Here is a 13,438-nt window from a genome sequence, read left to right as displayed (position 1 = left end):
GCTGGGTTCACTGTGCTTTCTTTCCATAGTTCCTACAGAGTGACTGTGACACCTGTATCCCAGGTGAGACATTGGATCAGAGACGTTGGATCAGGTTATGAGAGCCAACATGGATGAATATCTTGCTGTCAGGCTGGGGATGAAGGGGCTGGGAAGCAGCCTTTTTCCAGAGAGATAATGAAGAGGAAGAAACATAGGGTCTTCAATTAGCCTGTGTGGGTCTAAGTTGTGGCTCTATTTCCTGGCCGTGTGGTCTCGGACAAGGACCTAAATCTCTAGTTCTGGCCTCAGTCTCCTCCTCTGTGATATCAGGATGGTAGATTTACCCATGGAACTGTTGTGAAAAGTGAGAGATACCACATTCACAGTGCTCATCACACCTATGAGGTAGTAAATTCCTTGGGAAAGTGTAACTGTTATCACTAGTCTGAGGCATAGTTTCAACATGGCAGCTCTGAGTCTACTTCCAGGTGGCAAGCAAGTTCTTTCAGTTCTGTAGAAATACCCTCACACAACAGTTCCCATCCAACTCACCTCAGAATCACCTGGACAACCTATAGCCCCTAGATGGAAGATCCCCATCCTGGAAATTCTGCGTAGGTGATTTGGGTGGAAAATAGAGCAGCAGGGGCCAGGGCCAGGGTTAAAAGAAGAGGATGCAATATTCCTCGTCTTATAAGGTGACTGTGACCCCATCAATGCACCATGAAGTGAAAGAATCATAGATGGGAAATGCACTCAAACATCCCAATTACCAAGTGTCCTAGCTTAACACAGCATTGGGGAGCATAATAGAGCAGCTGACTGGGAGCTAAAGCTCACCACCACTGCCCAGTAATATGGAGCGATTAGATTGCATATCACTAGTCTGGGAAGCGATCCAAACTCTAACTTGGAAGCAAATTTTCTGTTGAACGCATTCTGTCTTTGCATCATCTTTAAGACACATAAAAAAATTGTTTAAGTTGAACCACTGTGGTAGGGGATGGCTATATATTTAAGACCTGGGACTGCTGACTGCTAGCCAGCAGTCCCACCTCCTTCCGGGTCCGAAACCGGAAGAGGCAGCCAAACCAGCCCCCACCTCTCGGCTGCAAGCATGTGTGCCACCATGGCGCTGGGCTTTGGGGGACTGTGGTCTCCACCTCTGCGGGAAGTTCTGTGACGTCACCGTGATGGACAGTCCATTAGCCAATTGTTAATACCCAGTTAGTCCCCCCTCTTCCTGCCGCTATTACTGCTATATAACCCCCCCCCAATAAAACTTTGGGGAGTTCCAGAAGCTCACCCCAAGATGCCCGCACTCATGTCCTGTGTCGTTCTTTAAGGGACCGAGGGAGGAGGGGCGTCTCGCGACTACACACCCCTAAGGTTTGCATACTGGGCTGCACTCCAGCTTTTCCGCCCGGCGGGATGGGGCGGGATATGCGTGAGGGTGAAGAGGGGAGCCCAACAGAAATGGCGCCCAACGTGGGGCACACAGCAAGCCCTTGGGTCACTGATGGTACTGTCTGGGCGTGTGTGTGTAGTACCCCCAAATGGTGGGGCAGAGCTCAAGTTGATCCAGGCTCCAAGGATACCGGATCGGACTTGTGGGACCCTCGGGCTGAGGACTGAGGGATTTCAAAACATGCTGCTGGCCCTTTTGGATGGGCTGCTAGAGAGAGGAGAGGATTTTCCACTGCCTGGGGCGGATGGGCTCGCGTGTGGGTCCCGCCGAGGCCTCAAGGCGAGCAGGGCGGGCGATCCAGGTCCCGCAGCTGGCGCGGCAGGGGGGCGCTGGGGATGGTGGCGCCCATGGCAGTTGTGGTGGCCAAGGACCCGGAGAGTTGCCTGTACTCGCCCCTCCCTCTTTCCGCTGGCGTCGGCCCTGGAAAGCGGCGGGCTCGAGCAGGCGCGGAGGGCAATCTGGGCTCCGCGCGGCCTCAGGCAGCAGCAGCGGGCAGGAACCCGACCGCCCCACCGCTCCCTCCCCATGCTTCTGGGCCGTGGCCGCTGTAGTGCAAGGTTCATGTGCCTGGTCCTGGCGGGGAGTGGAGGGGCGGAGTCAGCCCAGGGGCGCTCTCACCCCGGTGATGGGCGTGCCAGATCCCCCTGGGCTGGGCAGGGGCTTAAGGATATCTTGCTGTGTTAAGCCATGCCGCGTGTCTATGTTCTGTTCATGTTCTGTCTCCAAACTGGTTTTTTCAAAATGTGGCTTCTTCATTTCCTTGCCAGATAAACTGTGAAAGTTTTTTACTTCCTAGAAAAGGTTTCTCTTGTTTTTTATCCGACCACATAGTTCTATTATGGGCAAAATAATATCATTTGCCACTGGAATTCCAGAAAACTTATATGGCCAATCAAATAAACAATTTAAAGAGCGCTCAAAGTTTATGCACATTGTCTGTATGTCTATCTGTTGGTAAAACTTAAAAACAAACAAAAACAGGTTTTAAACCCAAACTGGTCATGTTTGGGTACAAGTAAATGTGTCTAAGATGTAAAACCAGTGTGTTAAAAGTCAAGTATACATCTGATCCTGACAATTCCTTGGTATAAATTAAGATTTTACTTTTTCATTTTTCTCTCCTGTGCTCTCATAAACTCTTAAGATCGAGGAATCAGAATCGTTTTATACAAGTGTGACCATTAACCTAAATTTTCCTGACTCCAAATTAACATTTTGCTTCACAGGATACAGGTTAAAAAAATGTGATCTAGCCGTGTGGATTTTGTGATTAGAAAAATCCTTTACCCTGCCTGAACCAGAAGGGCATCAGCCTCCAAAAGCCAGAAAATACTCAAAACAATCAACCAGAAAATGCTGGGAGATTTTAAATATCTTTAACCAGTCTGTGTAGAATTTTGTAGGCAATCTTGCAGGAGGTGTCTCTGAGATCTTACTACAGCCTTACCCAGATGAAACCCATCTCTCCTGCTGGCCTGCTAATTTGGGATGGAAGACACAGCCACTGCTAAAGCTGAGACTTACATTATCCTGAATCTTTTCCCTCTCAATTATCATTCATTTGCACTCTCTTCCACCTGCCGGTAAGATCAAATGGTATGATTTAAATTGACGGCACATAGATCTCATGTTCTCTAAGTGTTACAGCAAAACTTTGGCAAGTATTTGTTGGTCAATTCTCAACAAGTTACAGGTTAAACTCTATTCCTAACGCCCTCCTCGTTGCTCAATTGGACATAAAAAGGGCTCATATGACTAGAACTCCTCGGAATGCAGTTCAAAGCCAGCCCAAGCAAAAGAAAATATCTCTAAAACTCCATCTCCCAATTAACCAGCAAAGAGCCAGACTGGAAGCTTGGCTCAAGAGAACCAGTGAAACGCTGAAAGCAGCACCGTGGCTCAATTGGTAGAGCACTAGCCTCGAGCAGAAGTACTCAGGGACAGTGCTCAGGCCCTGAGTTCAAACCCCATGAATGCAGATGGGAGCATGCCATCTCAGCAATAAGCGCCTGAACTCCTGGGACTCAGCCAGTCCAGGAAACAGGGATATGGAGAGGAGTAAGAGGAGAATGGTGTCATATCCTAAACGGAGTCGCCTTGTCTCGCCCTTTCAAAACTAATCAGAGCTGGGAGATCAGGAGGAATAGTTACCTGTCCATTTCCTTTTTTCTGCCAGTTGTATATATGTATGTATATTTATTTTAGCCTCTGACTGGCTACTCCAAACTGGACCACTAGCACTAAACACTTCCTTCAGTTATTCCTCCTTCTTTGTAATTAGCCACAAATGGGTTTATGCTCCAAATGGAACTTTTCTGGCTTATGCCCAGGGTATGTTCTCCTATGTCATTCATGTTAAGTAGCTCTAAAAACTTGTCAGCCTTTTGCTTGACCTTTTCAAAAGTCTTTCTTAACAGAATAACAACCCTCACTGAGGTCACCACCTGGGAACTTGCGGTTCAAGGCCATCATTCTTCTACACTGCTGTGCCCAACTACAGGGGCTGGCCAGAGGAGGCCGTGATACCCATTGGCCCCGATGACCATTCTCGTGGTAATGATGAGGACTTTTGCCAACCACACTGGACGGTACCAGGCCATATGGAAAATCGAGGCCCCTCACTACTTCGCCCCCTTTCAGCAGGAAGTAGTTTCAGAAGAAATGACCTTCACCCATACTCCCAGCCTGGTGCCCTCCTGTGTCATTTTTTAAAAAACAAAAAGGGGGGGGAGCAGCCCCCCTGACTAGTTAAGGACAGTTATACTTACATTAAATACCTTAAATTTACACAAAAAAGAAATTTTAAATCTTCCCAAAACAGTGAGGGAAGGAGCATTGTATGTGCCTTTCCAGATTGGGAAATTAAGCCCGGAGCTGGAGAAATGTCTTCTTCTTGTTCTCTCTAGGAAAACAAGAACCGTGCTGTATTTCTTCTGCTCTTCCAAGGGAATATGGGGAGCCTGCCTGCATACAACAGCGGTAGATGGCAGGAGGTAGCGGTAGGAGGCAGTCAGCTTCCCTTCCCTGCTTGCTTTCTAGACTCTTCCTTGAGCGTCTCCCTTGGTGCAATGTTTTGCTGTGGCAGCGTCGCCTGCAGCTTTGCACGAAAACTAAAGAGAAGTTTTGCACTGTTGTTTCTCCTTTTGCTCTCCCCCTGATGCTTATCTTAGGGGGTCCCATTGGAGGGAAATAGGAGCTGAAGGGTTTTGACACCTTACTTCAATGTTTATGAGAAAAATGTTAAAAAAAAAATAGGTGTTAGGATAGTACCTCGCCTCAATGCATATGAAAAAAAAAAGTTTTACTAACTACATGTGTTAAGTTATCAGCTGCTGTGGACTACCAGAGTCGCCAGAGTTTAAACCTGCTTTTACCTCACCGCCAAAAGGGGAATGATGCCTGCATTATCTTGAGTGGTGCAGAAACGGGCTAAGGACTCCAATTTCTCCGGACTGAGCCAAATGGATGGCCCCTTCACCTACCCCTTCCCTTGTGGAAGGGGCCCCATATATATCTTATGTCAACATTTGCCTCATGCCTACATATGCCATATGTTTACAGCATCTCCTGCTAATTTAAAAAACAAAAAAGAGGGAGATGTAGGGGTGGCTATACCTTTAAGACCTGGGACTGCTGGCTGCTAGCCAGCAGTCCCACCTCCTTCCAGGTCCGAAAGCAGAAGAGGCAGCCAAACCAGCCCCCGCCTCTCAGCTGCGAGCACATGTGCCACCATGGCGCCAGGCCTTGGGGGACTGTGGTCTCTGCCTCTGCAGGAAGTTCCATGACATCACCGTGATGGACAGTCCATTAGCCAATCGTTAATACCAAGTTAATCTCCCCTCTTCCTGCCGCCATTACTGTTATGTAACCCCCCCCCCCCCACCGAATAAAACTTTGGAAAACTCCAGAAACTGACTCCGAGGTGTCCATGCATACCCGGCCTCCTAGGCGAGTGTAGGGAGGAGGGAGGGCATTCTTGCAACCACCGAGACTATCTGTGTCCCTCGCTCCCACATCACTTCCTACTGGCCAGAGGATATGCGTTGAGAGCGATAGGGGAACACATAAGGGAATGAAAGGCTTGGTCTCTCCACGAAGGAGAAGTAAGATTTAGCCCAGCACACTGTAAGTCAGGGGCATCTGTACACCAGGGTGAGAGACTGGTTTGTCTTTAACACAGTAGCTGGTTATGACAATAAGCACTTGTCTAAACACATAAAACAAGCAAACAGGAAATGTGAATTTTACTGAAGTTATTAAATAACTATTTAAAATATGGGAGTGTGGAGCTCCTAGAGTAAAATGTACTCTAGAGGGTATCAAGGGAGTTAATTGATTAAAATGCTGTATTTATGGATTTTATTGTTCTCTCTGTGTTTCTCTTTTATACCTGCCCCCCCCCATCATCTCTCTCTCTCATACAGAACCTTAGGCTTACTAGGCAGGTGATCTACCCCTGAGCTATGCCTCTGACCTTCTGCAACATTACTTTTTATTTTTTATTTTTTGTTGGTCGTGGGTCTTGAAATCAGGACTAGGTGCCGTCCCTAAGCTTTTTGCTCAAGGCTAGTGCTCTACCACTTTAAGCCACAGCTCCACTCTGGTTTTCTGATGGTTAATTGGAGATAAGAGTCTCACAGACTTTCCTGCCCAGGCTGGTATTGAACCTAGATCCTCAGATCTCAACTTCCTGAATAGCTAGGATTACAGGTGTGAGCCACAGCACTTGGCCCTCTTTAACATTTTAAATACCCTGTTTCATAGTCTCATATGGGTATAGTGATACATACATGTAAGGCCAGCTACTATGTAGGGTGAAACAAGAACATTGGAAATTTGAGGTCAGACTAGGCAAAGTTAGTAAGATCCAGACTCAGAAATAAAATACAGAGTAAGTGTGGCAGTACACACAGAATCCCAGTACCCTAGAGGCAGGAGGATCCTGAGTTCAAGACTAGCCTGGGCTACATGGCGAGACTCAAGCTCAAAAACCAACTAAAGACACTGTAAATAAAAGGGATATGAGGTATGACTTCAGTAGAGTACTATGCTAGCACACTTGGGGCCATGGGTTCAATCCCCAGTTCTACCTGATGAACTAATTAATTCTCCAAGGGGAAGATAGATTATTAATCTTCTTTTTTTTGTGTGTGTGTGCTGATCCTAGGGCTTGAACTTTGGGCCTGGGTACTGTCCCTAAGCTTTCTTCAAAGCTAGCACTCTACCACTTGAGCCACAGCTCTATACTTCTGGCTTTTTTGGTGCTTAAATGGAGTTAAGGGTCTTATGGACTTTCCTGCCCATGCTGGCTTCCAATCACAATCCTTGGCTCTCAGCTCCTGAGTAGATAGGATTACGGGCATGAACCTCTGGCACCTGTACATTATTAATCTTAAAAAAAAAAAAAATCAAGGCGCCACCTAGGGAAAAAAATAAGTTGAGTTTTTACTCCATTTCTTCCATAAAAGAAAATTCCAGATGGATCAAAATTAACTATACTATTTTTAAAAGTTGAAGTGCTAGAAGAAAAGATGGAAAATTATGTTTAAACATTGGAGTAAGAAAGGCCTTTTAAAAAACAACCTAGTGGCTGTAAAATAAAAGATTTTTAGACTTGCAATACTGTTTGGTGTAAACCAACTGAACAGCTCATGTAGGGAGAGGGAAAAGGGGAGGGGATGGGGGGAATGAGGGAGGAGGTAACAAACAGTACAAGAATTGTACCCAATGTCTAATGTATGAAACTGTAACCTCTCTGTACATCACTTTGACAATATATAAGAAAAAAAAAGATTTTTAGGACGCCTCCAGAAAAATAGGTAAGTTCAGTAAAGTAAAAAGCAAACAAAATCATAAGAAAAGCAATACACTGAGAAAACACATTTCTAATATATATCTCAGGTAAAGCATCACTCTCCTTACATATATAAAGCTCTTCCAAATCAAAATGGTTAAAGTTATCAACATACGAGCAAAAGACAACGTATCACACAGAGAAAATACAAATGGTCTTTAAAACCATAAAGATGAATTTGGGCACTGTAATTTTAGCTACTCGGGAGGCTGATGATTGCAATTCGAAGCTAGCTCAGCCAGAAAAGTTCATGAGGCTCTTACCTCCAATAAGCCAGCAAAAATCTGGAAGTGGAGCTGTGGCTCAAGCAGTAAACTAGCATTGAGCAAAAGTTCAAGGACAGCACACAGGCCCTGAGTTCAAGCCCAATACCAGCACCAAAAGCCAACAACAACAACAACAACAAAGAGAGATGCTCAGCCTTATTCTTAAACAAGACAAATGCAAAATAAAACAATAAAGATTAAAACATCTGGGGCTGGGGATATAGCCTAGTGGCAAGAATGCCTGCCTCGGATACACGAGGCCCTAGGTTCGATTCCCCAGCACCACATATACAGAAAACGGCCAGAAGCGGCGCTGTGGCTCAAGTGGCAGAGTGCTAGCCTTGAGCGGGAAGAAGCCAGGGACAGTGCTCAGGCCCTGAGTCCAAGGCCCAGGACTGGCAAAAAAAAAAAAAAAAAAAAAGATTAAAACATCTGAAAATACCATAGTGTCAGCAGCATGGGGGCAATCTGACACTGTGCTGGTAGAAATTAAGTATCAATAACTTCCTTATGGATACCTCTTAGCAGGATCTATTGAAAAGTTATACCTGTCCCCAAAGATAACACATAAGTCTATTTGTGGCAGCAGCATCTGCAACAGTAAAAGACTGAAAATAGCTAGCAGCCATATCCATCAAAAGGAGATTTGCTATAATATATGGCATTCATTAAGGGCCAGAGGTACAACATGTAAGCAAGTGCTGGGTTCAATCCCCAATACATATGCACACGTGTGTTCACTGATATGCACATGCATTATACACACAATATAAAAGGACACTATTAAAGGTTGAATTATATGCATGGAAACGGAATACTGTCCAATATGCATTATTAAGTGGACACAGTTGAGTGGAGCATGGTACCTGCTGGATGTGTAGGAAAGATTAAGGACTCATGGACACAGATCAGGTGTCTCTAAAAAGAATTCATGAAAACCAGTATTGGTGTTTACCTCTGATGAGAATTGTATAGCTAGAGTTGAGTAGAAATTCACTTTTGTTCCTTTTGAATTTTATACTGTGTGCATATATCACCTACTTAAAAGCAAGCAAGAGGGCTGGGAATATGGCCTAGTGGCAAGAGAGCTTGCCTCGTATACATGAAGCCCTGGGTTCGATTCTCCAGCACCACATATATAGAAAATGGCCAGAAGTGGCGCTGTGGTTCAAGTGGCAGAGTGCCTTGAGCAAAAAGAAGCTAGGGACAGTGCTCAGGCCCTTAGTCCAAGCCCCAGGACTGGCAAAAAAAAAAAAAAAAAAAAAAAAGTAAGCATAAAACAAAGTACAGAAATATACAAATTACTAGAATGAGAGGAAACTCTTCATTGAGGGAAAGAAATTACTTGTGTTGCTTTTGCTCTTTTTTTGTTTTTATTTTACTTATTTTTAGGTGAGGTCTTTCTATGGTACCCAGGCTGGCCTTGAACTCAGGACTCTCTCACCTCAGCCTCCTGAGTAGCTGGAATTACGGGCATGCACCATTCCACCAGTTTTATTTTATTTTATTTATATATTTATTTGTTGCTGCTACTGGGGCTTGAACTCAGGGTCCCCTAGCTTTTGCAATCAATGTTGTTACTGTACCACTTGAGTGACAGCTCTACTTACTGCTTTTGGGTGGTTAGTTGGAGATCAGCATCTCATAAACTCTAAAGATAGCCCAGGCTAGTTTGAACCTTTAGCCTCAGATCTCAGTCTCCTGAGAGGCTACCAAGCGCCAGGTTATCAACAAATATTTTTATATTCAAATGCAAAGGATCAAGAATAGCTTAGAGAGTCAGACGCTGGTGGCTCATACCTGTAATCCTAGCTACTCAGGAGGATACTCATATTCTGAGGATCATGGTTCAATGCCAGCCCAAGTAGGAAAGTCCGTGTGATTCTCGTCTCCAATAAACTACTCAGCAAAGACTGGAAGTTGTGCTATGGCTTCAGTGGCAGAGCACTAGCCTTGAGCAGAAGAAGCTCAAGCCCTAGGACTGGCAAAAATATAAAGATAAAAATAGACTAGATTCTGCACAACTCAAGAACTATAAAGCAGAGCTTCTTACCCTGCGGTTCACCAAGGATTCTTAGATAGAATTCAGAAGTCAATGAAATTGGGAGGGAAAAAAATTAACACGTAAAATATAGCCCTTCATTCAATTATAAATGTAAGCAACAGAAGAGTAATGTAAGCAGCACCAGTGGTCAACTACATGCTATCAGCTACTTTTGTTGCAGAAATTTCAAAATATTGTTAATATTCATCACACTTGTTCATTACATTGATTCTTACAACTGCACTGGGTCTTATTGAGTAAAAATAAAAATAAAGTATCTGTATAGCAAAGCAGGACTTGTTTCTCCATAGTTGATAACTATTTTTTCTCTTTTTGGTAATGGCGATTGAACCTAGGACTTCATATAAGGTACACAAACTCTTCTAAGCTAGCCTAGATATGTATTAAGTATAGATTATTTCCTTTATAATTCTATTTTTTTTTTTTTGGCCAGTCCTGGGGCTTAGACTCAGGGCCTGAGCACTGTCCCTGGCTTCTTTTTGCTCAAGGCTAGCCCTCTACTACTTGAGCCACAGCACCACCTCTGGCCTTTTCTATATATATGGTGCTGAGGAATCGAACCCAGGGCTTCATGTATATGAGGCAAGCACTCTTGCCACCAGGCCATATTCCCAGGCCCTCTTTTATAATTCTATATGTACATTTTTACTTCAAAAAATTTAACTGAGGAAGCCTGCAGCCCGGGCACGTGATCGGGGACTGGCTTGGTTGCTTGATGGATTGATCTGTCTCTTTTTTTTTTTTTTTTGCCAGTCCTGGGCCTTGGACTCAGGGCCTGAGCACTGTCCCTGGCTTCTTCCTGCTCAAGGCTAGCACTCTGCCGCTTGAGCCACAGCACCGCTTCTGGCCGTTTTCTGTATATGTGGTGCTGGGGAATCGAACCTAGGGCCTCGTGTATCCGAGGCAGGCACTCTTGCCACTAGGCCATATCCCCAGCCCCTGATCTGTCTCTTGGTGGCATCAGGACACACGCTGTCAGTCAAGTACTCCTGGGCTCTGGCCTCACCATCCTGTCCCAGCCGTTCATGTATATGAAAGTGCTCATCCAGGTGGGACATGAGCCTCTTTCTCCAACAATAGGACGAAATGTTTTTGGGCGGCAAGTATGTCAGCTTCCTGGTCTCTTTTATTATGCTCAGCACATTGCAAGCATCAATGGAAAGCATGGCTTATTCACAGGCTTAACTCCAAGACTGTGTTCAGGAGTCCTTGGAACTGTGGTCCACAGCCAAGTTTTACAGCACTATCAGGAACTGGACAAACCTGAGAATTCAGGAATTGGAAGTTTCCATAAAGAAGGCTCACGTTCCTTTGACCGAGTTATCAAAGAGACAACTCAAGAGATGCTCATTCTGCTGCTACCCTCATTACACATCCCTTCCATGTGCTCACTCTGAGATCTACGATATAATTCATTGGCAGAGAATCCAAGTACTGTGGGCTTTGTGACTCCATACTAACCATCTATTGGGAAGAGGGTATGCTGGGATTTTTTTTGTGGGTCTCATTCCTTGCCTCCTAGGTGACATCATTTCTCTGTAACTCTGTAACTCCCTGGCCTACCTTGTGAACACCTATGCACTCGACAGTGGGGTTTCTATCATGAATGAAATGAAAAGTTATTCCCAAGCTGTCACAGGATTCTTTGCCAGTATATTGACCTATCCCTTTGTGCTTTTATCTAATCGTATGGCTGTCGATAACTGCGGGCTTGCTAGTGGATCCCCTCCTTACTCCCCACTATATACTTCTTGGATAGATTGCTGGTACATGCTGCAAAAAGAGGGAAATAGGAGCCGAGGAAATAGCTTGTTTTTCCGTTAGGTCCCCTGTGGGAAGACTTATTGTTATGACCTGAGAATGTTAATTTGAAGATGTGGAGCAGGGACAGTGACATTTCTATAGTCCCAAATGCCCAGAATTATGAAAGAGAATGTTGATTTCTATGCAGTGTTGTGCACTTTTTTTTGTTTTTTGTTTTGTTTTTTTCCTGGGCCTTGAACTCAGGGCCTGAGCACTGTCCCTGGCTTCTTTTTGCTCAAGGCTAGCACTCTGCTACTTGAGCCACAGCGCCACTTCTGGCCGTTTTCTGTATATGTGGTGCTGAGGAATTCATGGCCTCTCCAGCAGTCTACCAATGGAGTTACTCCCCTAGTCATTTTGCTTTTAGTTTAGTTTACTTTTTATATTTTTATTGTTTTGTTTTAATTTGTTTTTTTTTTTTTTCAGGTAGAATACTGTGTTTTTTCCCAGGCTGGTCTTAAACCATGATCCTCCTAACTCTACTCCCGAGTAGCCAGGATTACAACACTCACTATCTTCAGTCTTTCTGGTATTAGCCATTCTTACTTGAGTGAAGCAAGGTCTCCTGTGGCTTTGATTTTCACTTCCCTGATGATTAGTGATGTTGAGACCTTTTCATGCTTGCTCACCACTTGTAAGTCTTCTTTTGAGAAATGTTAATTATATCTATTACCCATTTTATAAGTCAGATTATTTTTGCTTTTGTTGTTTTATGTTTTATGGGTATTTTTTGCTATTCAGTTTTTGGAGGTCTTTATTCATTCTGGATATATAATTCTATACACTATTTAATCTCATGTGTTTTACTTTATGAATTTTAAAATACCATGCTGAGGTTGTATCACCTGCTGAAAAAGTTCATGGCTCAAAGAAGGTAATGAACCTTGTTAATAAAGACATGGTAGCTAAAATGTTAAGGGACAGACAAATGGACATATGGGATACAGTAAAAGTCCCCAAAGTAAGTGTGTATGTTTGAGTTGATTTATGGCAGAGTGGTGAAGAAGAAATATAATTTCCAACAAATCATGTAGAAACTATCCGTGAAACTAGAGTTCTACTACAGATCAACTCCATGTGAATTATATACCTGGAAAGCTTTTGTGTGTTTGTTTGGATGTTTTTGTGGTGGTATATGGGCTTGAACTCAAGGCCTGGGAACTGTTCCTTTGCTTTATTGCTCAAGGCTGGTGCTCTACCACTTGCGTCACATCTCTGCTTCCATCTTCTATATCTATATAGATAATATATCTATATACCTATATGTATCTATAAATCTATAGATGTATAGCTACATATCTCTATACATTATGTAATATTTCCACATACATGGAAATATATAATCTAGATATATATGTATGTAGAGATACATATTTCCACATATATGGGAAGAATAAAAATACATATATATCTGATACATATATACACATTTATGTATATATTAACACATACATATGCTACATATATAGTCTAACCATTAGCCAGATTTGGAAATAGCTCTAAGGAAATTCTATCTGATCATCCTTAAATATTACTCACTATGACCAACAACTTTCCTCTCACCTCTCAATTTAAAGTCTGAGAGGCAAATGAGAAATTCCTCTTCCCAGCTCTTCTGTCCCTTTCTGACTGGGTGACAGAGCCACACACCCATGTACATAGGGTAGAGCCGCAGTCAGGAGCCTATGTGCTGGCTCTCAGAGACCTATTCCCTCACCATCTGCAGGCCTCTCTTCCTTGCCTTCTTGTCCCATTTATTAAACCAGATTTGGCATACAGTGGACCATGGCCTTGGACATTATGTTCGTCTGGTTGGCTTGGAATGCCTGGGAGGAGATATTTCCAGCTGGAATGGGGAGAGATGCTAAGGGATAAAGAAGCCCAAGTCCACAGAGATTAAAAAACAAAACAAAACAAAACAAAAAAATAAGAGATCTGCATTGTAGAGAAACCTAGAAATTGGACCAACTGAGCTGTAAACTTCCCTCACAGCATCCTTC

The 13,438-nt window shown here is 43.8% G+C and overlaps 1 protein-coding gene and 1 pseudogene across 1 annotated transcript in view; one reads left to right on the top strand and one right to left on the bottom strand.

The window, feature by feature from the left end:
* The window catches only part of Smo (smoothened, frizzled class receptor), a 28,770-nt gene that overhangs the window by 10,698 nt on the left and 4,634 nt on the right, over positions 1-13,438 (bottom strand). The window lies entirely within an intron of this gene.
* Positions 1,798-11,507, top strand: LOC125342392 (annotated as a pseudogene).

The sequence above is a fragment of the Perognathus longimembris genome, chromosome 2, assembly GCF_023159225.1.
Source record: "Perognathus longimembris pacificus isolate PPM17 chromosome 2, ASM2315922v1, whole genome shotgun sequence".
Taxonomy (NCBI): Eukaryota; Metazoa; Chordata; class Mammalia; order Rodentia; family Heteromyidae; genus Perognathus; species Perognathus longimembris.
This window is presented reverse-complemented; position numbering and strand designations above follow the sequence as displayed.